The sequence below is a fragment of the Gallinula chloropus genome (assembly GCF_964237585.1).
Source record: "Gallinula chloropus genome assembly, contig: HAP1_SCAFFOLD_241, whole genome shotgun sequence".
In the NCBI taxonomy this organism is placed as follows: Eukaryota; Metazoa; Chordata; class Aves; order Gruiformes; family Rallidae; genus Gallinula; species Gallinula chloropus.
In genome coordinates, this window is record NW_028168098.1 from 110466 (window position 1) to 138181 (window position 27716).

Consider the following 27716-nt stretch of genomic DNA (forward strand, 5'->3'; position numbering starts at 1 on the left):
AGTGCAGCCACAGTGGACTATGAACTTTGCTGCGGGATAGTTTGAATGATCTGACAGTCTTTGAAAAATGCATGTATTTGTGCTAAATGAAAATTAGGGAAATTGTGATTTCTGCACAGCCTAAGGTCACAGACTGCAAGCGGTGCCTGCAGGAAAACATGAGGCTGATGTTATCTGCACTTCTGACACTCCTGATTGGCAAAAAAACCAAATGCAACAGCAAAGGTATCAAGACACTTACAATTGGTTTCATGACTGGGGAATTTCAGGATGGATATTGTTGATGGTCAAATTTGGATTATTGGGTTTGGTAATTATGGTACTTGTCTTACATTTACTGTCATGTTTATTGGGCTTTCTGCAAAGGGCCTTTGCAGAGACCTCAAAAAGCAGTTTTTGTAACACAGATACTAAAAGGAAAAATTGGCAAGGAGGACAGTGGGCCTGCCGGCGGCCTGGCTCTCCTCACAGAAGACAATATCCTTGAATTCCCATGAGACAAGAAAATTACTCATGCTGAGAGATATTTGGTAATTATATTCTCAAACATAATGACTTTGAAAACAGAGGTACACACTGCCTCAACCCAAGAAGGAGTTGTAGGAAAGTGTTTGGAAGTAAGTGAACATGTCGTTAACCAGCCATAATAAGATGCCCAAAATACAACAGGAGTGCAGATAACTTTTAGACATCAAAGGTAAACTAACAATAATTAACTATAAGATATGCGTCTCAAAACTCATTATAAGTACTAATTAATGACTTTGGTGTGAGCAGTATGTATAGCCAATTAGCAGTTTTTAGCTTGCCATGCTTTTCAGTATGGCTTTCTGTTTCTGTTTTTTAGATTCAGTTAAATAAGGGCTTATGTTTTTGTCAGTTATTTTTGCCTTAGTGCTATTTTTGCCATGTATGTCACAGTATTTCCCTGGCAGGATGGATAATGCTCTTCGCAAACTCTGGCTAGTCCATAAAATAAAAACGGGGGAATTGTGGAAGAGTGGCTACATGAGATGCAAGGCCATGGCTCTATGGAGCCATTGTTCAAGCAGTCTCCTGTGTAACTTAATAGTACGAGTAGGCGTTGCACCATCCCGACGCAAATGATAGAGAGGAAGGTCAGTGTTTTTGATAGCGATGTTACACGGTACAAGAAGTAGAAACATGATGTATATTTCAAGGATCTGCTGTTCCTGAGAAAGAGAAAGAAACGCTGTTCCCAGATTGCAAGATGAGTGATGTAATCTTTAACCAAGAACCACTCAAGTTGTAACAATTATAATATGCATTAGTAACAATTATAATATGTACTAACGATAGTATAAAAGAAAGCCGTTAGCCATAATAAACCGATCACTTTGCTTACATTAAGCGGTGTCCCGTCTCTCAGTTGCGGCAATTCACCACCCCCCTTTGGGCCCGGCCATCCAGCCAGTTTTTAACCCAGCTGAGGGTCCCCCTGTCCAGGCCAGTGGCAGCCAGTTTCTCAGTCAGAATGCTGTAAGAAACCGTGTCAAAGGCTTTCCTGAAGTCCAGGGAGACACATCCACAGCCTTCCCCTTGTCCATTAAGCAGGTCACCTTGTCACAGGAGGTGATCAGGTTAGTTTGACAAAATCTGCCTTTTGAAAACCAATGTTGACTGGGCCTGAAGCCCTGGGCATCACGCATGTGCTCCATGACAGCTCCTAAGATGACCCTCTCCAAGGTCTTCCCCGGGACTGAGGTCAGATTGAAGACAAACCCACAGGCGGGGATCAGGTGGGTAACCCTAGTAAGGGATTAACCATCTCTCTTACCTGACTGATGCTCATCAGCATGAACAAATGAATCATCCAACAGAAAGGGAATAGCTTTTGCTGAGAGAAGCACACAGGCCATCACTTCCATACTGAGAGTCTTGTACAGCAGAACTGAGGACCACATGAGATGTCTCAACTCTTCATTTTCCACCTAAGACAGAAAGCAGATGCTGCAAGTTACTTGCACACTTTGATAATCCAGGCAGCTTTATCATCACAGGCTACTAGAGAAACAGTTTCAACAGCTGGAGCATCTAAAGATGCTGTGGTCAAAGAGCAGAAGCTCACCTCAAGGCAGTTAAATGCAGCACAGCTTTGAGGTGCACACAATGGAACTCCACTGTCTGTGTAAAACCATATTTTCCTGTCATGGTCAAGTTCTTCCTCATTTTCTGCCCAAAACTACAAGTAGGAGCTAGCACACAGTAAAGACTTGGCACAAAAGACACTGCGGACAAAGTTGATCAGTGAGCAGTGCCAACAAGTCTGCTGAGCCTTCAGATGCTACCGAGGGGCTGGATTTAATGACCTTAAGAGACCTTAAGAAACAGCAACAGCACCTCTTGCTGTTACAGCTGCTGTCCAGGGAGGCATCTGCCCAGCTTGATGAGTTTACTGTGAATCCTCAAGTGAGGCACCTTTCTTTATCAGCATCCCTTGATGTCAAAAGAGAAGCACAGCTTACCATTTGTGCTCACTGAAGATTTGGAAGTGAGGGATGTGAACAGAGTGTCTCTCTCAAGTTGCTTTTCAATTGAGATTTGTACTCAGAGCACAATGATTTATCAAAGTGCCACACTCTGAGCTTAGGGTATTATTTGTATTTTTAAATTTGGTGTTCCCCACACAGACTGTACATCTCAAGTTAGGTTTATCTCCTCGTGTTTCTGGAGTTCCTACAGCCAAGTACATACTCGTACATCTATACTGCACAAAGGCGCCACCTACTGATTTAGTGAGATCCCATCACAAAGTCATTCCACTCCAGTCATTTTCACAGCATCACAGGGGCTGGAAGGGACCCGGAGAGCCCTACAAAAATTAATACTTTCATTCAGAAATCAGGAATGGGCAGCTTCTACTCTGAATAGTTTGCTCTAAATGGTTTCTCTTGAGCATATCTATCAATCTGGCATGACCTCAGCCTGGGAGCATGGGAAAGGCAGGTCTCCTTCCATAAGAAAAGACATGTTGCAACTATAAACCAAACCAGAAACAAAACAGGTAGACAGGTACGGCCCAGGATAACCCTCCACACACACCACAGGCCAACAGAATGATGAAGCACGTTGCCAACACTGCAGGCCCAAACCCATTCCCAGTGACAGCTGCAAACTCACCAGCAAGGCCACGCTGGCTTCAGCAGAGCTTCTGTGGGAACTGTTCCCTTGCTGACTGACCATGCCTGTCTGCCTCCACCATGGGGTTCCGTACAGCGTCTGCTTTGCCTGAAGCTTTGACAACAATAAGAGTCTTAACATCCTGCAGGAGCCTCCGCAAAAGACTGTAGATTCTGAGGAAGTGGAATTTCTCATGAGGGAGAACAAACACTGCTTTAACACATCTGTATCCAACAAGCAACTCCAGCACGTGGCCATCCAGAAAGGAACCCTTCTGCTGGATGGAGCCATGAGTCGGATGCAGCACCAGTGATGCTAACGGCATCCTAGTCAGCTTAAATACACTTCTCCACTCTTCTGTGCCTCCCCATTTACCTGGCAGCAAACTGAAATCCACCTTTACTAGGTACAAATGCTGGCGTGTTAGAAATATCCAACAGGGATGGACCACACAGGGACCCTGGGCAGAAGCCTTAGACACTGAAGAATAAAGTGCAGGACACAAAACGGGTTTTGACCAGTCCTTGTTACTACCAGCTGACTCTGCTTGGTGCAGGAGTTCCTGGACACAGGTTTTCTTCCCATAAACAAGGTATGTTGGGAAACAACCTTTTATTTCAACATCATCTGCTGAAATGCAATTCAATTCCATAAGCTGGCAGAGAAACTCTGGGAGGTTTGCTGGTCCACAGTACAACACGGAGCTTGCTAACACTGACGGGTACTGTTGAGAGCAACGCATGTGTAAACAGGAATAAAAGTCTTGCAGGTTCTGGGGGTCTGAAACAACAAACAAGCAGTTGTCACCATTTGTCAGCTTCAGGGTTAAACAGATTTCTGGCAGGAGAAAGCCAAGTTCCAGAAGATCAGTATATGGAAAAGACAGCACCAGCTTCAAGGCAGAAGGGATGTGCTGGCAATTTCCTCTCCATTCCTGACAAGGAATCTCAAACACAGCTGGCAGATCTTCAGTCAAAACCAAACAGGAAGCAAACTGCTTGAGGCCTTTATGAATGTGAATAGAAACACTCCAGAGAATTTTGACTATTGCAACACTCTCCACTGCTCCCTGGTCAGAGGGCCGAGGATCTGAAGTAGTGCTGAACTCAGAAGTCTCATCTCCTTTGTGAAGCCCCATTTCAAAAGAGCCATCTTCTTTGTCTGCGGTCTTGGTGTCACCCAGAGGGCTCCCTTTCTCCTCTGTAAAGCAGGGAGGGGGGGGGGGAATCTCTGCACAGTCTGCACTATCAAGGCAGAAAGGTGCTGGGTAAAATCTTGGTTTGTGGCAGTGTATGACATACAATGAAAAGGCAAGATGACAGTGTTACAGGGGTCAGGCACTGCACGCTGTTCTTCCTCTGAAGGATCCAAACTGCAAAAGAGATAACAAGGCAAAGTACGAGCCTGAGTTTCAAAACAGTCACAGCTACCTACAGCTCATGGTGCTGCTGCTGCTCTGAACTTTGAGGTATAATCTTGTTACTGCAGTTACATCAGCCTAATTTCATAAAACATCTTAAACAGTCAAGAATGCATAGGTTGCAGTTGTATTCATTTCTGTATTTCTTTAATACATTTACAGCATTTAGTTGATAGAAATATTCCTAATTCATATTATTCCTTTATCCTGCCACTGATTTTTCAAGATGCTTTCAGATCATCTTGTGTCTACACATTGTTTTGTCTTTACATAGTAACTATTTAATTTGTTAGATCAAAAATAGCATGGCCAGTAGGTCTGGGGAAGTGATTGTGCCCCTGGACTGGGCGCTGGTGAGGCTGCAGCTCGAGTGCTGGGTCCAGTTCTGGGCTCCTCATCACAAGAAGAACATGGAGGTCCTGGAGCGAGTCCAGAGAAGGGCAACCAGGCTGGGGAAGGGGCTGGAGGGCAAATGCTCTGAGGAGCAGCTGAGGGAGCTGGGGGTGTTCAGCCTGGAGAAGAGGAGGCTGAAGGGAGCCCTTCTCCCCACCTCCACTGCCCTGCTAGGAGGGTGCAGAGAGGTGGGCAATGGTCTCTGCAGCCAGGGGACAGGAGATGGGACAAGGGGCAATGGGCTCAAGCTGTGCCAGGGCAGGGTCAGAGCAGATGGGAGGGCAAAGTTCTTCCCTGGCAGATTTGTGGGGCTGTGGCACAGGCTGCCCAGGGAGGGGCTGAGTCACCTTCCCTGGATGGGTTTAAAAAAAAGGGTAGATGAGGTGCTCAGGGATATGGTTTAGCTTAGGACAGGAACAGTTGGACTTAATGATCTTAAAGGTCTTTTCCAACCTTGTGATTCTGTGATCTTCATACTGTGCACAGCCACTGGTTGAGAGGCTGGGAGTGTGCAATTTATCAGAAGTTAAAAATAAAGTGTTTAGCTCATCTTCCATTTCCCAAACCCAACAGGCACTTTGCAAATCACTGGCTGGAAGCCACTGACTCTATTCCAGGGTTCAAAGGTTACAAAGACTTTATACTCTTCCCACTGATTTCAGTTGAAAACAACTAGAGGCAGCGTGCAACCAGACACACTGGTTTGCCTTAAAGCCGGGTTTGAAATGCACCATCCACTATTGGGACTCAAAAAGCTGATGGGGGTTCAAGCCAGAGCTCAGAAGTGTCACTTACCCCATCTGGGGATCACTTCCATGTGCTTTACAGGAATCCAACAGAGAGGCAGGTGCCTACAGAACAAAGAACCATCAGGCAGTGGCAGCTGCCGCCAGATTTCAGCAGAAGTGAAAAGCAAAGTCAACGTTGGCTCCTGCTTTTTAAGGCCAGCAGCTCCCTGCTGAGTCCTGACTGCTGTACCCGTGGGCAGCTGAACAGCTGACCTGTGAGGATGCTGACACACCAGGTTTTTAGTTCAGGCTGGGCACTCTGAGGCAGCCAGGAACGCAGTGAGAACAGATGTGACCTGTAGGCCTTTCAGCACACTACAGACTTCAGCAGCAGCGCACAGCCAGGCGAAAAGGCAAAGGCCCTGGAGAAAGCCCAGCCACGCTGGCAGCAGAGGCAGAGTCCCTCAGGGCTGGCTGTCTCATGCCCTGAAGCCAGGCATATGAAGGGCATTTCCTATATAAAAAATGACACCACAACGCAGAAGTTAAACAGCTGGAGTTTGAAGGAGACCAATTAGGCCAACACCTATTGCCAGAGAGAAGGTTCTTCCCCTCTCTGAGGAAGAGACCTGTCTTCCAAAAAGTGCTGAACTGCTCAGTTCAGAGAGCAGTTCAGCATCTCAGAGCACACTGAATGAGACACTAATGCCAGGTAAACATCTCAGTCCTGACAGCGACAATTCTCTGCAACTCTGGTGAATTCAGATCATGCACTCACTGTACAAGGTGGACCAAACCCACCACTCAAATTTGGGGCTACCTCCTTTCTCAATTATAACAGCTCAGAGAATGAAAATACCTTTGCTGTGGATTACTATAACAACGTAAGTTTAATATCAGAAATTAGCTTGCAAAAAAACCCCAACCCTACCACATTAAAACTGCCATAAAATAAACACAAGTGTAGCAATTACCTGATTTCTACACCCAGAGTCTGGTATTTCAAAATATCTCTGGGGAACTGTATAGTCTGTAGGAGTCAAACTACCAGATTGCAAAAGACTGCTGGGCTAGGACTGTTTCTTCACAAATTATTTCTAGAAGAAATACAAAGACCTTTTAAAATTGCTGAAGTAAAACCAAAATGAATGTCTAACAGTGTCTGTCAAACAACTAGAATTAAGATTGTATCATCAAAATGTGACCATCAGTCATTAAAGCTGCAGGGTCTCTTCACAGAACAGCCAGGACAGAACAAAACCAGGCACAATTTTAGTATCCGTAAGTTCACTGAAAGGTGCACTGAAGACTGCTAAAGCTGATTTTTTAAGCTAACCACCAATTTAAATCTCAACATCTTGTGTGAGAATTCTCCATGTGATTTAGTTTTAACAGAACTGGTCCATTTCCTTGAAACTTGCCCTGAGTGCTACCAAAGCATTGCCAGGCTGGCAAAGCCACAGCAGAGCAGTTTGTGAGCTTCACAGCATTCACTCCCATTTTTGCAGGCGCCGAGCAAACAAGTAGAAGATCTGTAAAACCTTTAACCTGGCTCAGGAGGTCCTGTCCCTCAAATGCCACTCAAGGAAATGATCTTCCCTCGATCAGAACCTTTCTGAAGGATCCCAGCCTGACTCATCATTACAAACTGATCAGGAATGCAGTATACTGAAATATTCTCAGGGACATTGGACTTTTTGCCTGTTTGATATTCACAGCCTGGCAGAAATGCAACCCAGCACTCCAGTTCTCAGCATCAGCACAGAGCCGGCCCGCTCACGCGTGTACAACGTACGTGCAAATAAACAACAGAATCCCAATCACAGAATCCCAGCCTGGGCTGGGCTGGAAGGGACCCCAAGGATCACAGAGCTCCAACCCCCCTGCCACAGGCAGGGACACCAACCTCCAGGCCTGGAGCTACACAAGGTTGCCCAGGGCCCCAGCCAACCTGGCCTTGAACACCCCCAGGGATGGGGCACCCACCCCCTCTCTGGGCAGCCTGTTCCAGCCCCTCACCACTCTCTCTGCAAAGAACTTCCCCCTAATATCCAATTTAAACCTTCCCTCCTTTAGCTTTAATCCATCCCCCTTGTCCTGCCATTCTCTACCCTTTTAACAAGCTGATTCCCCTCCAGTTTCTCTGCTCCCTTCAGGGACTGGGAGGCTGCAGTGAGGTCCCCCCACAGCCTTCTCTTCTCCAGGCTGAACCAGCCCAGCTCCCTCAGCCTCTCTCCGTAGGGGAGCTGCTCCAGCCCTCTGATCATCTCCGTGGCTCCTCTGACCCCTCTCCAACAGTCCCACATCTTTCTTGTCCTGGGGCCCCAGCTCTGGACACAGGACTCCAGCTGGGGCCTCCCCAGGGCAGAGCAGAGAGGGACAATCCCCTCCCTATCCCTGCTGCCACCCCTTTTCTGATGGGAGTCCAGGATACCATTGGCCTTCCAAGCTGCAGGAGCCACTGCTGGCTCATGCTGACAATGCATGTGAGCTGCTTCCTCAGGCATAAGAACTCCTGCCTGTATCTTTCTGGATTGATGGCAAAGTTTAGTAGATGACACCAAACCATCTCTCAGGCAGAGGAAGCACAAGAGATATTTACTGCTTGAACAAAGCAACCGTGTTAGCCAGAAGGAAACTCAAATTGACAAGAAAACCAGAACAGGGCAGCATTATTGCTGGATTTCTCTTCTCTATATATGTTTAATCTTTGCCATAAGCCATTTGGAAGCCATGTTTAAGTTGAATAAAATGCTAGTGAAACAGATGGTGTCTAGAGAAACTGCAGAGAAAACAATTCACAGAAATAGTGCATCAGAAAATGAATTCCATTATTCCTGATTTCAGGTCTAACAATGAAATAAATTGCCCAGCATAGTTCCTTTTTTTAAAAAATAGACTTCTCAAAATCAGTATTTTGAAAACAACCCTTGATAGCTAGGTATGTAGCAAAGAATTCATTTCTGTTGTTAAAGCTGAGGAATGTCCTAATCCTGTCCTACTCCTTGCTATCCCACGATATATTAATATATTTATAAATATCCCACTATATATTTATATCCCAGTTTTATATTTATTTTTATAAATATAAAAGCCCTTCCTCAAGACTCTACTACAGGAATCTTATGGAAAAGGACCACAGTCAGTAACCCCAGTCTTACACCAGTTTTCCTATAAAATTCCCAAGTAGTTCAGAAAGATCTTGGTATTTTTTCCAAGATTCATGTGCTCCTTAAACATTTGCAATAATGGAAAAAGATGCTTGACCAATAAGTAACACCTAAACAGTCACAGCCACTGCTAGCATGCATCTTTACAGCTAGCCCTGCATAAAACCCCAGGCTGCCCTATAGCCAAGCTGTCTCCCTCCTGCAACTTCAATGCTTGATGCTTTAAAGCAACCGTTGGCTTAATTTGGGAGAACCTGGCACTTCACCTGGAGGTGAAAAGTTATCCAGAAGGGCTCCAAAGGCAAATCAAGCACATAAATAGCAACTAAACCTGCATCTAAATTGCTTCTCCTTTAACTTAAACGCTGTCACTTCATTTTTACTGAGTGATCTGAGACCTCTACTGATTCTGCAGAAATGCCAGGAACAGACTCTTTCCAAAGACCTCTTCCCCCACCCACCAATTCACTGGTAAGAGTAAGCTGTTTCGCCCCAAATTATGGAGACTGTCATCACTTTTCTAAATGGTTACAAAGTCGTCCCCAACCAGATACACCCTACTGCATTTTAAGCTTTCATTCAGGCAAAAGCAAAAGCATCTTTATCTCTTCTCAGACACACATGAATTTCCCAGTCAGTCAGTCCCACGGGCCCCTGCAGAAGATGCAGGACACGCCACTGTTCTACGTTCTAATGCAGTGGGTACCCTTGGTTGAAGCATCCAGTGAAATGGGATTTTCAGGTAAGGTCAGCAGGTGCTGTGGAACACAACAGTGTGCTGAAATCACAGGCTCAGTCTGAACCCAAACTCCAGAACTGCCTCTTACTCATCTCCTTTTCCAACCTCCATTCTGGCCTGACAGAAACACAGCCCTTGCCAACAGCAGTAATGGAACAGATGCTCCAGCTCCCCTTGTGCAGACCAACAAGCAGAGAAGCAGGTTTAGAACGTGTCTACAGATGCCACAGTTCCCTTGAAGGCATGTATCTAGACTAGCAAGAGAGATACAGTCCTCTGCTGCTGCTTTCTGCAGTAAAAGCAGCCCCGTGCCCCAACTTCTGTTCCAGTTAATTAACACCACAGTGAACATCAGGGCAGCTTTGCCAGGTCACATGTCACTTGCACTACGCCAAAGCTGCCGGGTCTGTCTGCTCTGTCTTGATAAGCCCCATATCCCTACACAGAACATCCAGGTACATCAGTGCAGCCCAGAGACGCAGAACCCAGAGGCTCAGCCCAGCAGCACGATACATACATGATTACCTTGGCTGGAGCTGACAGGACGAGGCACAGAGGGAGAGGAAGGATGAACAGTAAGAGAAGAACAGTTTGGTTTGGAGCTGGCAGCAGTGAGCCTGGAGTCCTCACTGATCTAATAAAGAAAGTAGGCAATAATTAAAGAGAAATCCTAAACACACGGGACACGTCAGAACCTGAACTGCACCAAGTCTACAAAGATTTCCCAGTTGGAGTAAAAAGAACGTTAGTACCAAATGTGTTGGGTTTCTGAGGGGTGCCACACGGTGGTGCTCACATCCTCTCAAGTTCCCATTGCCCACTAAGCAGAATTCCACTAAGAATTCGGTTAGAGAAGTCATTCTGATCACTGATCCCTGCACTGACAAAACCAGCAGCAAGTTTCACAAACCACAACGACAACAGGATTCTTAGGCTGCAGGGGCATCACAGCTCCTGATAATACAACTTATTTCCAGAACAAGATTAACCCACTGCACAGCAGACAGGAGAACAGGACAATTCAGACTTCTGATCCTTTCCCATTGCTCAATACTCGCAAGAAGAAAGTCTGGGAAAATCATTTCAGTCCTCTGCAACACAAGCACTGATCTCACACCTCAGCACTCTCTGTATAAGATGGAAAATACAGCTGTTGAGGTCAGCTGCATATTTATTGTGTGTACCATTAGGCCATTTTCTCTTTTCCTCCCACTTCCTCTATCCCAAGCCAGCAGAAAAAGGAACATCCTGAAACTGCATTGAAATCTAAATAAGAGAAAGAGGTGATGTTCAAACCTCACACTGCAGTAAAGCACAAACACTGCACACACTTCCATGAGAAGTGAGTTTAAGGAATTCTGCTCAAAGCCAATCTGGAGAGGACTCACAGGCTTCTTTTGTACCCAGCACGTTCTGCTCTCACAGCACCCAACTCACCTTTTTATCAGAGCTGCTCAGTTTGTGTTTCACCTCCTTGGCTTTCTGAATGGCTTTCAGCACTTCCACTGTGTCTAGTTCCTTTTCTGTGGTGACAGTGTTATCCAGACAGACCTAAAAATGTTAAAAACATCCAGAAATACAGAAAACAAGGCAGCTCTGTAACTTATTTTTACTTATGTCATAAATAAATAGTTTGATGCAGATGCTGTGCATGTCTGTAACCCTGTAAACAAGGTAATGACCACGTCAGACCTCATGACTTGAATGCAAACTCAGAAGGGCTTGGGAAGCTCCACACCCCACTGGCACAGGCACCTTCCAACAGGAACACCCTGTTACCCAGTGAAAGCAGGGCAAGCTCTCCCTTAGATCTGAGGAGCACGCCCAGCAGTGTACAAATGGTTCCATTCTCTAGAGACGTACTCCAACCCCCACTAAAAACTCCTCAGGCTTGTAGAGCATTCACACAACTTTCCTTACCAGGCTTTAGAAAGAAAAAGCTGTTCTTACATACCTCTGAAGCCCTGTCCCCAAACTGAGCCAGTACTTTGGTCCCATAGTCAGGGATGATGCTCAGTGGGTTGCTGGATAACACCACCTTTGCTAAGCACGGGAGGTTTCCTATATTTTTTACTTCATCAATCTGAAAGTTTTTCAGTAAAAGGATGAATATACAGATTGGCTAAATGAGAACACCACCACAGTCTAAGCATTTCTTGACTAAATTACATACAAACAGTAACCAGGAAAAAAAATTCTCTCCAGCCACTTTATTTGCACTTTCACCCTCTAACAGGAATCACTTGTGTTCTAAAGCAATCTGACACTAAAATCAGTAGTTACCTGTTCGATTTTGTTGTTGCTCAGATCCAAGTTGACTAAAGAGTACAGCTTGTTAAGACCACACAGCCTTTCCAGCTGATTTCCTGCTAGATTCAGAGTTTTGATGTTTCCCAGTCTTGTGTGAACACCTTCGAGCGATGTCAGCTTGTTGTAGGATAAGTCCAGGTGAACAAGGTTGTAAAGATGCTACGAGAGCACAGAAAATCCAAGTCACACACCAATTTGCTAAAATTAAACCATATCAAAGGCTTGTCCATTTGCTCATGCTGGATGCTGCCCAGCTGACAAACACAACACGAACTTGCTCATTACACAGGATTAAGCCTGCAGGAAAGGGAACTTCCTCCACTCTATTTTTCCCAAGCCATTGACACAGCCAGCAACGACTGAATTTAGTGAAGAACTACATGTTGCATGTCAGTGTTGGCAAGTAAGAAATGCACCCTTATGAGGGCTTGATGCTAGGAAGCTATTTGGGCTTAAACTCTTCTCCGCTAGATGAGTGGCAAAATCCTTTAGCAAAACAACCTGTGTTGGAAGGTCCTGGGCAGCCTGGCAAACATCACCTTCAAAAGCATCCCTTACCTGTAAGTTTTCTACCAGAGACACCCCATTGTGACTCAGGTCCAGGAACTCGATCTTGGGAATTAATTTCTAGATGGGAAAAGGTGCACATGTTAAATGCATTTTAGCTTAGAAACCTGGCTGTACTTCCTTCACCAACCAACTAACAGGCAAAGGGCAGGAACTTTCCAAGGCACAGTCCCTCTTCTCAGCTTTCAGCAGTAAAAAGCGTTCTGCACCCATTCTAGTGCAGCCAGAGTGCAGACACCTGCTGGTGAGAGAACCAGAATACTCTGATGAGCACGGTCGCGTTTGCATTTGACACCTGGGTTCTCACTGAAAACAAGCAAGTTGCCCCCAGTTTAGCCCCACTAACTACAGATCAAACTCATTAAGAGGCCTTTCCAGCTCATCAAACAGGCCTGTCTGTATTACACAGAACCCTGGATAAAGATTACAGAACCAAAAACCAGAGTAAGCTGAGCAGTGCATTGATCTCCACATCATTACCTTGTGGAGCTCAAGCACGGACAGTGCAAGGGGAAATCTTTCAGAAGAGAGATACATGAAGAAATTGCAAAATCGCTGCTGAGTCACGTGCCACAGAAGACCAGCCACCCTTTTTCCCCCCACAAATGAAGAAAGATTTCTTACCACTGAATCATCAATTTGAGAGATGCTGTTGTGACTCATATCCAAGGTTGTTAAAGTTCTCCAAGTTGGGATAACTGCTGTCACTGGACAGCTTGAAGTTGCATCCTCTGGCTCCCACTGATCAAACTCAGAGGCCTCTGGCACCAGGATTTCCTGTTAAAGACAAGCACCCTAAAAATATGTTACCTGCATCTTTGGTGAAAGCCCATTGTTTCACAAGCAATCCAAATGACCTTATGGAAGAAAGATCCCTAAGCCTTATCATCACCCAGATTAAAGTTAAAGGTCTTAAAGCAGGAGCTGAGTGTGTCAGAATTATTTTAGATCCACAGGGAGGGAGTCCCAAACACTGGCAGCCAACCCAGGCTGGAGAATGGGAAGGAAGAGAGGGACTGTGAAAGGTATGCTCCTCAGACCCTTGCCAAATCACAGCCCAGAGAAGAAGCCACACGCATTCAGCTCTCGAGGAGTAACAGAAGCACATTCCAATCAAAGCCAGGGGATGAAGTCCAAGGCACTGACAAGATGGGTTTGAAGAAAGCATTAGACCATCTCATAAAAAGGCATCTAGTTTTCCCATGTGCCCATAGCATTCTGGCCAGAGCACATGGCACCAGTGCAAAAGGCAGGCGGTTGCAGTTCTGGTTGCTGTGAATAAAATTTTGGGAGAAATCTCTTAAGGTTTGGGTTTTTTTTTTGTCTTACATGTATCTTATAAACTCTGAAGGCTCCCACTCACAAGCTTTCAGAAGGGCCAGAAACTCTCAAGTATTTTTCTAAATAATATGCTGTATATAATATTTTTCTAAATCATATGTTCTTCTCCACCCAGAGAATCCTCTGAACAACAGGTTCTACACACAGAGGATGGCAAAGGCAACTGAAGATCCACAGGAATAGCAGTAGAGCTGCAGTTTTGCTTTCTAAACTTCCCAAGCCCTCCAGTGCACCTTCCCCAAACCACTACTTCGTTTCATCTTTGAACATACCACACAGTTACAAGGAAATTCTTCATGTAATAAAAGGGCTGAAAAGACACTGACCTGTAGCAAGCAGTGTTAAAAATGCTACTCAGCACAAGTCTTTGTAATTCACTGATTTGGTAGAAGAACAAAATATCAAACTGGTTCCAGACAAAAATTATCTGAGGCCATTTTACATTTGTTCTGTAATGGCATTTTTCCTAGAAATTCTGGGCCACTCATCTCTAAAACTGATGGTTTTGTTAGTTTGGTTTGGGGTTTTTTAAACTTTCCAATACAGTTAAAGGTGAGAAAGGGGACAGGACTTACACACACATGCATGTATGCACCTGTATACACTGGCCTAGCCATAGTGTTGTCAAAGAATGCAAGGTTGAAATGAATATTTCCTGCCTCCCCATGCCTATCAGCACCCAGTAAGGCTCTGTCACAGAAACCCTAGAGGGCACCGCTGAAGAGATGACATCACATGGCAGAATCAACGTCTTCCTTAGAGAACTATGTTGAAGGTTGGTAGAATAAGCACCTGTTTAACACCGAGCTCTAAATGCTTACAGGTGTTTACTGCCAGTAAAGATCTTGTGCATTCAAACCAGGCTCCAGAAGCATGCCAAGAATCCCATCACTCTGGCAGAAACACCGCCAGTACTTGTGCAAACATGGCTCACCTTGAAATACTGGAGTCGACAAGTGAAATCTAGAATATGACCTAGATCAGTTTTGGCATCTCCATTAGCACACGTAGGCTTCCCCTGCAGCAACTGTTGAGTGACAGCATATGGCTGCAAGGGTCTGATGTTGAAGACTTCTCCAGCCATTCAGAGCTGCTCTCCTGAAAAACACAGGATGATGGTATCGAACACAACGCTGCCCCAGTTACCAAAGAGTAAATGGTACCTGCAAAACCTAATGTCAGCGATTTCATCTCTGTCATTTATATTCTAAGCTCATGATTAAGGCACCAAGACAATGTCTTTTCTGCTTCTAAACTAGAAGCACTGAATTCAGATAAATTTTCTTTAACACCAGAATAACCCAAGTGTTCAAACAGGCACTCTCTGCATTCAAGCCTTAAGCTCCCAACGCAACTAATGGCAAATTTCCCTCTTAACAGGGCTGGAACCAGACAAAGTTCATTTATATAACATACAAATTGCTAAACTTTGAGATATCCCTAAGTTCAATAGCAGCAGCACCTACCATCTAACAGACAGACCTGACATCCTTTGCTAAGCTGCTGATGTGCAAAGCTGCAGCATCTTCTTGGACAGTCTGAGGACTTTCACCACACTACCACCAGAGCAAGCGCCCTGGGCAGGAAATGCATTCTCTGGCAATATTTTTACAATCCCATTTCTTTCCAGGAACACTAGGAAACAGCATCCAAAAGCCTCCTCTGACAGCATCCCAAGAGCAAATGTGGATTACAGCAGTCAGAATACATGCACACGTGGAATTAACATCTTCCTCCTCTAACTTTTAAGGACACCAGTTTGACCTGACAGACAGGAGAGCATCGGCTTTCCTGATAAGCAGAGTTCTCCAAAGACTAAAACTCCCTTTGGCTTCAGTGGGAGCAAGTCCCAGAGTCCAGCTGCACATCACCACAAGGTTCCACTCGCATACAGCGGTCAGACATCAATGATTTTGGCACTAGTGAGGCTACAGGCACTACAGAGTCAGGGAACAGTTCTTCAGGACCTTCCTTAAAGTGTTCCACAATTTGCTGAGTGCACCCTCTGAAGTGGCTTCACCTAAAGTAGATTTTGTGCCAGAACAATCTGGACCATGCTTCACCTATCACCTCAGCCAGCCAGAATCACAGCACAGCATTCAGCCTGTCCCTCAAAACAAAGCCAGCATGGGTTAATCATTTCACACGCCTCCTGCTCCTGGGGAGCCACTTAGAGATGTTGCAGTAGTGCATTTCATTGTCAGCTCTCAGCCTCAGAAAAGCACATCCTTTCATTAACTGACCAGAAGGTCTCATGTTTCCTGAATTCTGGAAGAACAACATTAAGACAGGTGAAGTGATGCATTCAACACACTCTATCAAGGCTCACTGAAATGACACAAACTTCCTGACTGGTTGCACTAAAACATACCAAGAAATTCATCAATTTCTGATTTATTTCCAAAAGCAGCTGTGCTTCTGTGACAGTTCCTCCTCAAATACAGCTTGGATCAAAGCACAAATAGCAAGAAAAAGGTGAAGAGGAAGAACAAGTCTCGGTCTGATGTGAAAGGCTCAGATCTCATGGTCTGGAGATTAAATCTCACAGGTATACACACGCATGCACATGGAGGGAACCATCCCCAGTTAAATTCTTGCAGGTTCTTTACCTTTGTGGAAGAGCTCTTCAGCCAGTGCAGCAGTGATCCCATTGATCTCCTGCAAAGATTAAACCATTGCAATGAAGTGTTACATACTTACAGTTCAAAGTGTATCCTTGGCCAAAATAAGTCTCCCTTTTTTGCTGTGGTACAGGACTTTTAAAAATAGAAATCAACTGTCATCACATCTTATAGATTCTCTTTGTAACTTGAAAATACTTCATCAAATTATTTAATTTCATAGTTTTTTCATTTCCAAGATGGAAAATACTGAACTACATTTAAATAATCACACACTGCATGTTTTCAAAAAGGGCAACAGCAACTAGAGCAATTCTTACTGACCATCATCAGCCCAATGCCAAACAAAGCCTGGTTTTAAAGAAACTATTACCAGTACAGTTTTCTTCAAATTTTAACATTAGACTAACCTAATGCATGAATGTCCTGGCCAAAACCAGGACAATTAAGCACTCAACATTTCCTTAGAGCATCACTAATACACTGATAACTTTAGATTAACAAGTCTACAGGGAAGAAGAGATCTGTAAAAATTAGTCTTCTGGACTTAACCTCCTTGCTGAAGAAGAATTCAAAGTCCCTGTTCACCATCCTCTATCTTCTCTGCCCTTCTGGACCTACACAGTGCTCAACCCCCTTTCTACACACTGACAGCTCCAGGAGGAAAAGAAAAAGCCTGGAAAATTCTCCCTGTGGGAATTTGTTCTTTTTAAATCTAAAGGAGCACAAAGGTCGGTACAGGTATTTCCCATACTTCACAAAAAGCAAATGCTCTGTAGAAGTCCAGAAATAGTTCTGAGCTCTTCCAAGAGCTCTCTCTAAGGCTCACAAGAAGAACAAAAAACTATCTGTGATAGTTTAGGCACACACATCTCATTTTAAGGTAGCTGCAAAGGACAAACAGGCATTACAGATCATCATGAAATGAGTATTTGATGAGTTTACTTCACTGACAAACCCCTCATGGTTCATGACAAGGAAATAAATCCATGGGCCATCTGCAGCACAGTTCAGCTCATCTGATGAGGTGAACATTTCAGACAAGCACATTCTTAGTATAACTGAAACCCCACTCACTGAGGAGGAACAGTTTGGAGAAGCAGCTCGAAGCTGCATTCCGAACAAAATCCAACAGTTCTGTTATTGGATAAAGCCAGTTACACTCACCTGGCATGCAGAGATCTGACTGAAACCCAGGCTCTGTGTTCCCTTCATCATCTGGGGGACACAGCAGAATTTTCCTACCTTTATAATCGAAACAAGGTCATGACGTGGAGTATTGTAGCCCACAGAAAAGGAGCTCTAGTCCTCTGTCAGACCTACAACAGGCCTCTGTCTTCGCTCTCTTATATGCACCAATCCCACAGAAATCCATTGTTTGCAGGTGTCTCTCTACAGCAGCTTCTGGGTACTCAATTATTTTCTTTTAAAAGCTTCTATCTGGAAGTTAAGAAACCAAATCTAAGATGACAAAGTATAAGACACTGCAAGGAAGTAAGCACCCCCATATCACTGCACACCCCTGTTCAACACCAAAGCAACAATAAGGTTGTACACTGCTGTCACATCCAACTGCTGCTCTTTGCCAAGCCAGACACAGCTTTCCCCTGGAACACAAAGGCTGCAAAGCACTTGTAGTGTATTTACTGTGGTTATTTCTACACCAGTTTAGTTCCATTAACCTAGGGAATAAGATTAAATAATCCCTACTGGAAATGCTACAAATAAGAATAGACAAGAAAAAAAAAAATAATCACAGAATCCCAGGCAGCTTTGGGCTGGAAAGGACCTTAAAGCCCACCTGGTTCTAACCCCTTGCCATGGGCAGGGACACCCCCCACCAGCCCAGGGTGCCCAAAGCCCCATCCAACCCAGCCTTGAACCCTGCCAGGGATCCAGGGGCAGCCCCAGCTTCTCTGGGCACCCTGTGCCAGGGCCTCATCACTGTCCCTGGGAAGATGATTTTTTTTCCCTAATACCCAATTTAACTCTCCCCTCCTCCAGCTTAAGAACATTCTCCCTTGTCCTGTCCCTCCCTGCCCTTGTCACCAGTCCCTCTCCAGCTTCCCTGTAGCCCCTTCAGGGACTGGAAGGCCGCTATAAGGTCTCCCCAGAGCCTTCTCTTCTGCAGGCTGAACCAGCCCAACTCTCTCAGCCTGCCTCCATAGCAGAGGTGCTCCAGCCTTCTCTGGCCTTGCTCCAAGGGCTCCACACCTGTCTTGTGCTGGGGACCACTGAGCTGGATGCAGCATTGCAGGGGGCATCACTCCAGATCAGAGGGGCAGAATCCCCTCCCTTGACCTGCTGGTCACACTTCTTGTGAAGCAGCCCAGGGGACAGTTGGCTTTCTGGGCTCTAAGTGCACACTGCCAGCTCACTCTGAGCTCCTCATCCCCCAACATCCCCAAGTCCTCCTCCTCAGGATTGCTCTCCATCTGTTCTCCACCCAGCCCGGAGCTGTGCTCGGCATTGCCATGACCCACGGGTAGGACCTTGCACTTGGCCTTGTTGACCTTCATGACAGGCCCAACTCTCAAGCCTGTCAAGGTCCCTCTGGACAGCATCCCTTCCCTCCAGCGTGTCACACAGCTTGGTGCCATCACCAGCCTTCCTATATAAACTAAGGAGGCAGTATCAGGCATTATAAAGCCTCAAGCATGCACATGGGCTAATATTGTAAAGATATTTTAGAAGACCAAAGTTCTGCAGGAAGATTGTTCCCCAGTTGAATTCCTGTGGCAAATATTTAGCTTTTCTGCTGACAAGCTAACTACTTTTGGTAAATATTTAAAAAGTACTCTCAAGTCCCAAACAATTGCATTTCTACCTCAAGCCAGACTCCCCTAAACAAAGAAATGCAGATTAAACAACAGCTTCACTCATTTATGGATTAAAACTAAAGGAAGGAAGGTTTAGATTAGATATTAGAGGGAAGCTTTTTACAGAGAGAGTGGTGAGGGGCTGGAACAGGCTGCCCAGAGAGGGGGTGGGTGCCCCATCCCTGGGGGTGTTCAAGGCCAGGTTGGCTGGGGCCCTGGGCAACCTTGTGTAGCTCCAGGCCTGGAGGTTGGTGTCCCTGCCTGTGGCAGGGGGTTGGAGCTCTGTGATCCTTGGGGTCCCTTCCAACCCAGACCAGTCTTGGATTCTGTCATTCTATGATAATACACAAACACAATACACAAGCATGGAAGCATTCATATGCAAGTAACAGCAGTTCTTTGAAAAAGTGAAAAGGGATGAACATTACAGCAAGGAAGAAATCATCTAACTGAAAAGTGAGAATGACTGGAAGAATTTCTGCCTGCATAAAAATCTTTGTTGAAGTTACTGGACCAAAACATTAATGAAACAGACACCATTTAAGAGAGAAACTTCCTGGTGATCCGGAAGTTTGCTCCATCTTAACAGAATTCTCCCTATGTTATCACACACATTTAATAGATTTAAAACCACCAATCAACTTACAAAAGCTCCCTCATGACAAACTAGTCCTCCTTGCTCACATCTGCAGGGCAATAGCAGCACCATGAACAGATTATCCAAGTCAAACTCAGGCCTCAGCAGGGGAATTACATTCATGGAATACAACAAAAGCAGGTTCTTCTTTGTTGCTAAAGCTTTATCAACGCATCTAATGACCCACTACTTCTGAAGCCTTTATATGAAACCACGAAGAGCCATCTCAGCACATCCCACCCTGAAGCAATTACTGGTCCTCCTTTCCACAGAGTTCTCCAGTGCATTTTCCTCTTCATGAAGTTCAATCTCCCCCTTACAACACGATGCCATACTGTAAAAAAGCCCAATTATCCACAAGAGATGAATGAACAAATCACAATCTGAACACAAAAGCAAGCCACTGCTTATTTTCCTTTACCCTAACATTCTGTCTGCTGGCTGGAGCTGTTTCTCTAGAGGCCACTCCATCAGTGTGCTTCTCATGGAGAAGCACCATTTTTCTTTATTCAGGCTACTGGAAACTGTTCCAAGAATGAACCACAGATCTAAGCAGTAACCACTAAGTAGGGGTGCATGTGGATCGCTTCTGCAATGCTCCTTCAGAGAGCCAGCACTACTGACTTCAGCCTAACAACCAATTCAGCTGCAGATTTATTCACAGCTTCCAGCTACCCTGCCAGCATTTATTTCCTCCTCTTTGAGTCCCTACCCACACTACTTGTCAGCACAGCACCTACTGCAACAAAAAGTGCTGTCAAAAATCTGAAAAATATGCTTTGTTGCATCGTGCAAAAGGCAGAAAAAGAGCAGCTCCAGCTACTTTGTGAAGATTCCACACAGGTCTCTCCAAGCAAGACCCTCAGGCCTCCGTTTTTATATGCTAAAAACATAACTTACATATCAATGAAAGTGTAGGAAGTGTGACAAAACTGTTGGAGCAGTGACAGGGAACTTGACTAGCAGAGTTTGCAGGTAGACCTCCAACTCCTTTTGCCTTTTCTCCACCAGGCTTTTGGAATTTTTCCCAATAATCTTCTTGGGAGGTAGGAGATTTTTATCTATTTTCTTTTCTGAAACAAGCTGAAAGACAAAGACCAGAGTTACGACCCAACTCACAACCTGAACTCACACATAAGATGTGACAGAACACATTAAGAGCATGTTGCTCAATCCTGGTAGAACAAAACCAATACAGTTACTTTGGTAACTTTACCTACTGACTTCGGTATTTTTCAGAAAGACCGTTTTATAAAATTGTGAGAAGCTGAATAATAGTGTTTTCTGAGATAATTGCTCACAGTTACCACAGGGCAGAATGTAATGAAGTTGATAAAGCAACAGAATTACTAGTGCATTGCTGAAAAAGCTGCCCAGTTTTGAATATGATAGATTTGCCCTCATTTTCACTACCTGTTTATTCAGCACTGGTTGGTAACTAACCCATGCTACTGCCTAAGGTCAGTTTTATCAGCCACCCTACCTAAGAGAGAGTCTTGGCATGAATCCAGCTTCAGATTACCAGATCAGCTCATCATAAACACCTAAACATCTCTTGGCAAAAGGTTTAATAACTCTAGGTAAAACTCCACTCTCCCTGATGGAAGCTTCTGCCCAAGGCTAAAGTTGTTCAGGCCAACTTCCCCTAGTTCAAGAGGGGAGTGTAAGAGGGGCAAGTAACACTACTCATACAAAGGATTCAGTCTGCACTTCAGATGGCATCTGGCAGATATTCTTGCTCTTTGAGGAAAATATTTTTGTCCCACATAACCACTACAAAAACTGTACAATATTTTGTAAGAGACTGAGGCCAGAGCTTTAACCACCTTACCTTCTCATGCAGGTCATGGAAATCACTGTAACGATGCTTGACTGTCCACTGATGATTGCCAACACTGACCTGAATAATGTACACCTGAAAGGAAGAAATTAAAGTAAGGGACAATGCAACCAAAGCATGTCCTAAAGAGAAGCTGAGAAATTCTGTGGTTCTACCTTCTGGAAGTATTGTAGTTACCCGAAAGCTAATCTGAACTCTAAGGTGACTCTGCTGATGTAGAATCCCTAATCTCATTCACAAAGCACATAAAGCAATTGCTTTTATTTTTGATACCCAAAGGTTAGCATCTAAGCCACAACTTTTTCTAAAGATCTCTGCTACATTCAGCTGGTATGCATAGCTACTCACAACAAGCCTGGAACAGCAGCATCCTTTCTTCAGTCTCCCAATTTCCACAAGAGGTGGAGGAACTTGGCGAGCATCCTGCTGTCATGTCACAGCTACGCAGAAATGGAACCTTTCAGAAATCTGGACAAGCCCTTTGGCTGCTTGGATGTTAAGTTTTTATTCCTCAGCTTCCTGAGGGTTACAACCATGCCCAAGGAATCACTGCAGTTATCTAAAGCAATGCTGCGACGGAGAGAGACGGGACACAGCTTGATGCAGCAAGAGTCGATTTATTGCAAAGAACCATTCCTGTTTATATGCTCTGCAGACGGCTGCTTTCTGTCAAACACACGGTGTTCGGGGGCTACATCTGATTGGTCAACGTTTTGCTGTCACAGCAGCATCTCTATCTTATCATGCCAGTAGAACTTCTAAACCCTCGTCAGACAGCAGCTACACCTTAACAACAGAGGACACTTTTTCCTGGAGCCTGTCCCAGCAGGGGGCCGGCAACGATGCTGCCACCTTGTTTAGTTTCCCCGAGGTTCATGGCCTAAAGGCTCCATCCCGTTATCTCTTCACCTGGCAGTGCTTGAGCCTTTGTTTCTCAAGCTGCAGGCCACAACACTGAAAAAAGTGTAACGAATCTCTGGAGTTCCCCACTCATTGTGGCTACCGAATTAAATAAGTCTATTTCCTTATGACCTAAGGCCATGTCAATGAGAAGTAACTCTTGTAATTAGAGACTCCGTGGTGGTCCAAACCACCATCGCTAACCAGCAGAGAGTATGAGCTACTGACCTTCAGATCCAAGCGGAGAATGTAATGCTGGTTCAAGTAGTGGACCTCGTGGTGCCCAGTGAGTGGAGGAGACTTGGCCGGGGCTTGTGCAAGCTGTGGCTGGTGGTGGACTACTTGGTGTGCACTGCCTCTGTCTTCAACATCGTTCTTACCAGCTTCAACCAGCTCATCTCTGTCACCAAAGCGGTAAGGGCTGGGCGAGTGAGGGTGCTGCAGGGGCTCCACAGCTGCCCTTTCAGGGAGGATGGGCTGCTTGGGGCACCTGGCTCTCACACATCAATCAAACACCACAGGAGACAGGGGGACTGAGGCAGCTCCCCTGTGCCCTGGAAATATTGCTGGGGTGATTGGCTTTGGCAGACAAGACAATTGATTCTCACTTGAATATGGGAAGAGGTACTCTGGTTTAGAAACAGGTACAGTTTGTCCATGCAGCTGTTGCAGCTAGAAGGAAACAAGGTGTGCTTATTTCCTCACCAGCCACACTTGGATAAGCTTAAGTAGTATTACCCAGCTGAAGCAGATCATGTCCCTCAGAACATAGCAGCACACCTGCTGGAAACTGATAACCCAAGCCAGCCTAGCTGCATCCTAGCACAAAGGGATTTCCTTGCAATGGGTATCAACGCCTCAGGGAAAGGTAGATGTACACAGCTGTGATGGCTCCAGAGAGGCATTGCTGAAATCAAAAGAGCTTCATTTTCACCTAGACCATCCTACCTCAGAGTATTTTGGATGGAGAAGAAAAAAAAAATAAACCTGGTAATAGGTTTTACTCTTCTACACACATTTTTTTGCTTGTTCTTCAGCCTCCTGTTCCACCCACATTTCCTTAAAACATGAATTCACCTTCATGGCTCAATTCCACTTGGAGGAAATGATAACGTTTTTGGCAAAGCCATTTTAGTGGCACCATCCCAAATCTGACCCCAACTTCATCCCAGATTTCTGCATGAGAAATATTGTGACTGTTTGTGGAAGGATCACTTTTAAAAGGCCAAAGAAAAATTTGCTGTAACTCTCCACTATCCCTTTTCTTCCCATGTTCCTTCACAATCTTGTTGATCACATTCATCCCCACAGTTCTCAGCCGCTCACCTTCCTCCTGCGAGAGGCACTGGGGCGCTGGTAGCGCTTCCTGTCAGCGTTCTGCCCTGAGTTCAGCTGAGCCGCGGCACCGGATCGCAGCGAGTCGTGTCAGTGCCCCGCACTGGGCGCCACTGGTGGCGCATTGAAAGGCCCGGACTGCGATCGCGGTGGATCGAAGACACCTTTAGTAACAACTGAGCAAGCTTTTATCCCCTCTCCTGGCTGAGGCAGCAGCCTCCAGTCAGGTTTCTGGACTTTTCATGAATACAAGAACCACAACATTCCTATACAAAAGGTTGTCCCAGGGGCGTCCTTCTGTCTGCACCTTCCTTACCGTGACGCACAAATCACATCTCTACACGACCCTCTTTTCTACTTTTTCTCTTGCTTTTGCAGCTTCTCTCCAACGATGGGCATGGGTGCTGCCCTGACTGTGGTCCAGCAGGACCCTCATGTCCATTACCATGGTCAGGGCCAGGCATGGAGCAGTCTGGCCCCAAGAGCATTGCAAGAGAGGATGCCACTCCCAATTAGGTGCTCTCCAATTAATGCCTGCCAGGGATTTATTATACCCAGTGTGTGCCTGCGGGCAGGCTGGGCTCTGCAAGGGGCTCCTGGCACCATTGCTGGCTCAGGGCAGCCCCTGCTTCGGAGAGGCGCTCCGGTCACCGGTGGGACAGGGACATGGGTGGCACCCGGGAGCCCCTCACGCCCGGGCACCGTCCCCCTCCCCGGCCTGACAAGGTCACCCTGGGCAATGCCTGCGCCAGGGCCGTGCCGGTGCCCTGACAATGGCCCCTTCCCCCTGTGCCCTGGGAATGCCCCATTACCCTGGACCCTCCGCTGAAGAAGCAGCAGATGTCGCTGGGGAGCCAGGTTGGACCCACAGTCTCTGGACCCCCTAGTCTCCAGAACCAGCTCCCGCCACCCCAGCCCAGGTGCGTCTCCGATTCCCAGGCAGCCTCCCCCTGCCCCCCTCCCACCGCGCACTTCTCCCCTCTCGAGCGCTGCCACCTTCCTCTTCTCATAGAGCTTGTCATTCTGCGCCCGCACCACGCCAGGCGTCAGTGGCGCGGAGGTCGCTGCTGTCACCACCACACCCCAGCGTCTAATGAAAACAACTTTAATGAACCCCGGGTCATTAGCGCGCCGCTCCCCCGGTGTCACAGTTTTGTGTAGCTGGGTGCTGGGAGAGACATGGGGCTGTAGAAAATGGTTGTTGTGAGGAGCTGCTGGAATTCTCTGTGGCCCCAAAGTGTAAATATTGGGCCAAAGCGCCTCTGTGAACCACATATAGGAGAAAAAAAAAACCTGCTGGCAGCTGCATTTTGCCACCAGAGAAGGGAGTGAGGAGATGTAACGAGCTGTGCAGACACGCAGGCTGGGGAGGGTCGGGGAGGAGGCACCCCGGGTGTTGGAGGGAAAGATGCCCCTGCAGCCTGTGGAGAAACCCACGGTGGAGAGGGTGTTCCCCCTCCCCACAGTCCATGGAAAAGGCCAAGACCCCACCTGTGGCCAGTGGAGAGGCTCCACGCTGGATGGAACAGGTGGAGACACAGAGAAGAAGATGCTGTGACCCTACGTTGGAGCAAGCCTCTGCCAGCACTTGCAGCCCACAGAGATGAGCGAGAGAGATTTGCTGGGGGGGAGGCTGGTGACCCCATGGAGGACTGGAGAGACATTGGGATTTATGACTGCCCGCCATAGCAGTGATCCACGGCGGGGCAGCTGATGAACAGGTAAAACCCTGTGGGAAAGGACTCACATTGAAGAACTTCATGGAGGACAGTCTCCTGTGGGTGGGACCCCACAGCATTTATTCCACACCCTCCCTCTGTTGCACCGTGGGGTCCTGGCAAATCCACTGGAAGGAACACGCAGAACTGGTCGGGTTCATGGCTGTGATGGTCCTGGGCACACAAAGAAAAAAGGACTAATGAGGTGCTGGGTGGTTAACGATGCCGTGCCGTAACTGACATCAGGCGCTGCCAGTCCTGGACACCATCTGGAAGGAGTTACTTGGTGCAGGGGCACGACACTGGGAGCATGAACACTTCTGCTGCTTTTGAGGTGTTTCACCTAGAAACATTTCACTTGCCTTGTTTCCCAGGTGGCTATCGATTAGTGGCTATCGATTAGTGGCTATTGATGAAGCAATTAGCAGGGATACACCCTGAAGGTGGAGAGACCCTGACACAGGTTGCCCAGAGAGGTAGTGGAGGCCCCATCCCTGGAAACATTCAAGGTCAGGGCAGATGAAGCTCTGAGCAACCTGATCTAGCTAAAGGTGGCCCTGCTCACTGAAGGGGGCAGATGGCCTTCGGAGGTCCCTGCACACCCAACGCAGTCCGGGGTTCGATGGCCAAACTCTTGCATGACAGCACGGCAAGATGAAGGCAAAACGGTCAAGTGAAGTCCAGCAAGGCTCCTTCGGAAGATGGTACCAAGCAGACTGCTGGCCAAGCACCATCAGATCACAGACAAGGTACAGATGTGCCTCAGGGCTTGGAAGAGCCTCTGGTTAATGGGGGGTGATCAGGAGACCACCAGCAGAAGCCATGCCCACACCCACCTTCTGTTCCTGCTGCGCAGTCCCACTGCCGCCATCTCAAGCGCTTTCCTGTTGAGATCGAGCTCTGGCTCCTCTGGTCCCTGCAACTCCGGGTCGCGTCTCTGCCGTGATGTAGTCGGAGTCTTCCAAGTCAAAGTGGCAGCTGGGCATGAGGCTTCTCCCCTTCACAGCCACTTCTGGGCCCTTCTGATCAGGTCTCAGGTTTGGAATCCTAGGAAGAAAGGGACTGGTGTTGGGCCAGGCTAGCTGGTGGTGGCCAGGCTAACTGGTGACCTGTGTCTCCCCCTTTCTGGATCTCTCATTCCAGATTTTGCAGCCCTCCAGGAGCTTAATATTTCATACAACATCTTTCCCCCGTGTCTCCACACCTCCTTCTACCAAGGCTGGATGCTCATCTTGCTTTTCTCCTGTACATGTGCAGTTTCCCTGCCTCTCTGGGGCTGGCTGCTGCCAGATCTGCACTCCTACCCACCCCGATCCGAGGTATAACCACGACTGCAGAAGCGAGCGAAGCCTGGACGTCTCCTACCTGCAGAGCATGCGGCTCTCAAAGTCCCCCACGTATGTCGGAGAGAACTTCATCTGGAAACGCTGCTCCTGGCCAGCAAGGATGGTGCCGCTGTTGGGCTCGATGGAGAATGGCAGGGTGGGGGCACGGGCGGTGTTCAAAGACCAGCTTGAGGAAGAAGAGACCTGCTCCACACTGTGGTCCAGCTGGCTCGAATGGCTGGACTGGAGCTTCACAGAGCTACCAGAAGCGGAGGAGAGGAAATCCCCTGTGATAAGGAAGAGGACATCTGTCAAGGAAAAAACCCTCCCAAAAGCTCTGCCTCCTGGTGCAGGCAGGTAGGAGGGAGCTGGGATGTACTTGGAGCATCTCCAGCCACAGGCTTTCATCAGGAGGACTCCCCGTGAAGAGCAGGGAGAGCGGCCAGTTGGCTTTTTGCTTCTAGGCTACTGCTTCCTAAATCATATTCCCAAAATATCCTGAGGGACCCATGTGAAAGCGAGAGCTGGGGGCAACAAGCACAACGAAAAGGCCCCGAGAACTGCCTGGAGCACACCGGACCACTGAGCATCCTGCTGTAACAGCACTGGGCTGGCAGATGGGGGGTTCAATGGGACCAGGACTACCCTGACTCCATCTCCATGGCCGGGTGGCTTGAGGCAAACCTCTCCTGCAGAGCGGTTCCTGGCCAGC

The 27716-nt window shown here is 46.8% G+C and overlaps 1 long non-coding RNA gene and 1 pseudogene across 2 annotated transcripts; both read right to left on the reverse strand.

The window, feature by feature from the left end:
• Window positions 1–3160: 3160 nt before the first annotated feature.
• On the reverse strand, window positions 3161–24086 carry LOC311204806 (nischarin-like; annotated as a pseudogene). Its single transcript has 14 exons — window positions 24033–24086; window positions 21718–21801; window positions 20787–20969; window positions 16419–16467; window positions 14744–14907; window positions 13093–13245; window positions 12460–12528; window positions 11875–12060; window positions 11546–11674; window positions 11029–11142; window positions 10117–10225; window positions 6657–6779; window positions 5750–5805; window positions 3161–4513 (listed from the first exon to the last, which is right to left on the reverse strand). The product of its transcript is annotated as a nischarin-like (transcript).
• Window positions 24087–25829: 1743 nt separating this feature from the next.
• Window positions 25830–27249, reverse strand: LOC311204807. The gene is made up of 3 exons (XR_014618119.1): window positions 27045–27249; window positions 26516–26726; window positions 25830–25853 (listed from the first exon to the last, which is right to left on the reverse strand). It is a non-coding gene; the product is annotated as an uncharacterized lncRNA (long non-coding RNA).
• Between the last annotated feature and the right edge of the window lie 467 nt (window positions 27250–27716).